At 33.3% G+C, this 3,263-nt stretch overlaps 1 non-coding gene across 1 annotated transcript; it reads right to left on the bottom strand.

The window, feature by feature from the left end:
- Positions 1 to 2,694: 2,694 nt before the first annotated feature.
- LOC148565358 (small nucleolar RNA R71) lies at positions 2,695 to 2,802 on the bottom strand. Its single transcript, XR_015885036.1, has one exon. It is a non-coding gene; the product is annotated as a small nucleolar RNA R71 (small nucleolar RNA).
- Between the last annotated feature and the right edge of the window lie 461 nt (positions 2,803 to 3,263).

The raw sequence follows: 3,263 nt of genomic DNA, 5'->3' as shown, positions 1-3,263 counted from the left end.
TTATTTTCGAAAACCCATTACTGCTTGATATCCGCCTGATTGAGATTTACAAGGTGACCATAGCTTGCTTCATACCGACAATCTCCGTGGGATTCGACCCTTACTCACGTAAGGTATTACTTGGACGACCCAGTGCACTTGCTGGTTAGTTACACGGAGTTGTGAACCATGGTCTTGGCATCATGTTTTTGGCGCCATTTCCAGGGAAAGAAAGAGCAATGAATTTTACATAATTAAAGTGTAATCACGATTCCGCGTACCAAGTTTTTGGCGCCGTTGCAGGGGATTGTTCGAGTTTGGACAACTGACAGTTCATCTTGTTGCTCAGATTAGGTAACTTTCTTTTCGTTTTCTTTTCAAAAATTTTTCAAAAATATTTCAAAAATTTCTCATCTATTTTCGAAAAAAAATGTTTTCAAAAAATTTTATTCAAAATTTTTAAGAATGAATTCTAGTGTTTCATGAAGCATGTGAAGCCTGGTTGGCTGTAAAGCCATGTCTAAATTTATTTGGACTGAGGCAGCAATTTGTTATCAAGAGCAAGCTAGATGTTGCTAATCCACTTGCTGTTGTTCCTGATTCACCTGCTGAAGCTTGGCTGGCCATTGGCCATGTCTAGTGTTTTGGACTGGAGCTTTCTTTGAAAGCTTGGCTGGCTAGTGAGCCATGTCTAATTCCTGGACTGAAGCTTTAGACTAAGAATGCAAGATTCCTGGAATTCATATTAAAAATTTTGGAATCCTTATTTTTCTTTTTCAATTAATTTTTCGAAAAATCCAAAAAAATTAGAAAATCATAAAAATCAAAAAAATATTTTTTTTGTGTTTCTTGTTTGAGTCATTACTCATGTCATAAGTTTGGTGTCATTTGCATGTGCATCTTGCATTTTTCGAAAATTTCATACATTCATAGTGTTCTTCATGATCTTCAAGTTGTTCTTGGTAAGTCTTCTTGTTTGATCTTGATGATTTTTTGTTGTGTTGTATGGTGTTTTTCATATGCATTCTTGAATTCTTAGTGCGTAAGCATTAAAGAATTCTAAGTTTGGTGTCTTGCATGTTTTCTTTGCATTAAAAATGTTTCAAAATTGTGTCTATGATGTTCATCTTGACATTCAAAGTGTTCTTGGTGTTCATCTTGACATTCATAGCATTCTTGCATGCATTCATTGTTTTGATCTAAAAATTTCATGCATTGCATAATTTTCATGTTTTTCATAAAATTTCAAAAATCAAAAAAATATCTTTCCCTTTTTCTCTCATCAAATTCGAAAATTGAGTTGACTTTTTCAAAAATTTTTAAAAAAATCAAAGTTGTTTCTTATGAGTCAAATCAAATTTTCAATTTGAAAATCTTATCTTTTTCAAAATCTTTTTCAAAAATCAAATCTTTTTCAAAATTCTTAGTTATTTTCGAAAATTCAAAAAAATATTTTTCAAAAATCTTTTTCTTATTTTTATATCAAATTTTCGAAAATAACATAATCAATTAATGTTTTGATTCAAAAATTTGAAGTTTGTTACTTGCTTGTTAAGAAAGATTCAAACTTTAAGTTCTAGAATCATATCTTGTGATTTCTTATGAATCAAGTCATTAATTGAGATTTTAAAAATCAAATCTTTTTCAAAACTAATTTCTAAAATATCTTCTTATCTTACCTTTTTCAAAAAGTTGGTTTCAAAATCTTTTCTAACCTCCTAATTTCTTATCTTTTCAAAATTTGTTTCAACTAACTAACTAACTTTTTGTTTGTTTCTTAACTTTTTCAAAACTACCTAACTAACTCTCTCTCTCTAATTTTCGAAAATATCTTTCCTCTTTTTCAAAAATTTCTTTTTAATTAACTAATTATTCTTATTTTTATTTTTGATTTTAAGAATTTTCGAAAAATACTAACATTTTTCAAAAACCATTTTCGAAAATCACTAACTCTTTTTCAAAAATATTTTTCGAAAATTCTCCCTCTCCCATCTTATTCTATTCATTCATTCATTTACTAACATCTCATCTCACATCTCAACCCTCCTCACAGTTGTGTTTCTTCCATTATATTACATTCTTTGTCTCCCCTCTTCTTCTACTCACACAGGGATCCCTATACTGTAGTATAAAGGATCCATATTATTATTATTATTTTTTCTGTGCCCTCTTCTTTGTCATATGAGCAGGAGCAAGGACAAGAATATTCTTGTTGAAGCAGATCCAGAACCTGAAAGGACTCTGAAGAGAAAATTTAGAGAAGCTAAATTACAACAATCCAGAGATAACCTTTCAGAAATTTTCGAACAGGAAGAGGAGATGGCAGCCGAAAATAATAATAATGTAAGGAAGATGCTTGGTGACTTTACTGCACCTAATTCCAATTTACATGGAAGAAGCATCTCCATTCCTGCCATTGGAGCAAACAACTTTGAGTTGAAACCTCAATTAGTTTCTCTGATGCAGCAGAACTGCAAGTTTCATGGACTTCCATCTGAAGATCCTTTTCAGTTCTTAACTGAATTCTTGCAGATATGTGATACTGTTAAGACTAATGGAGTAGATCCTGAAGTCTATAGGCTCATGCTTTTCCCTTTTGCTGTAAGAGTCAGAGCTAGATTATGGTTGGATTCTCAACCCAAAGACAGCCTGAACTCTTGGGATAAGCTGGTCACGGCTTTCTTAGCCAAGTACTTTCCTCCTCAAAAGCTGAGCAAGCTTAGAGCTGATGTTCAAACCTTCAGACGGAAAGAAGGTGAATCCCTCTATGAAGCTTGGGAAAGATACAAACAGTTGACCAAAAAGTGTCCTTCTGACATGCTTTCAGAATGGACCATCCTGGATATATTCTATGATGGTTTATCTGAGCTATCAAAGATGTCACTGGACACTTCTGCAGGTGGATCCATTCACCTAAAGAAAACGCCTGCAGAAGCTCAAGAACTCATTGACATGGTTGCTAATAACCAATTCATGTACACTTCTGAAAGGAATCCTGTGAGCAATGGGACGCCTATGAAGAAGGGAGTTATTGAAGTTGATACTCTGAATGCCATATTGGCTCAGAATAAAATATTGACTCAGCAAGTCAATATGATCTCTCAGAGTCTGCATGGAATGCAAGCTGCATCCAACAGTACTCAAGAGGCATCTTCTGAAGAAGAAGCTTATGATCCTGAAAACCCTGCAATAGTAGAGGTAAATTATTTAGGTGAACCTTATGGAAACACCTATAACTCATCATGGAGAAATCATCCAAATTTCTCATGGAAGGATCAAAAGCC

The sequence above is a fragment of the Arachis ipaensis genome, chromosome B5, assembly GCF_059453495.1.
Source record: "Arachis ipaensis isolate K30076 ecotype BB chromosome B5, ASM5945349v1, whole genome shotgun sequence".
In the NCBI taxonomy this organism is placed as follows: domain Eukaryota; kingdom Viridiplantae; phylum Streptophyta; class Magnoliopsida; order Fabales; family Fabaceae; genus Arachis; species Arachis ipaensis.
This window is presented reverse-complemented; position numbering and strand designations above follow the sequence as displayed.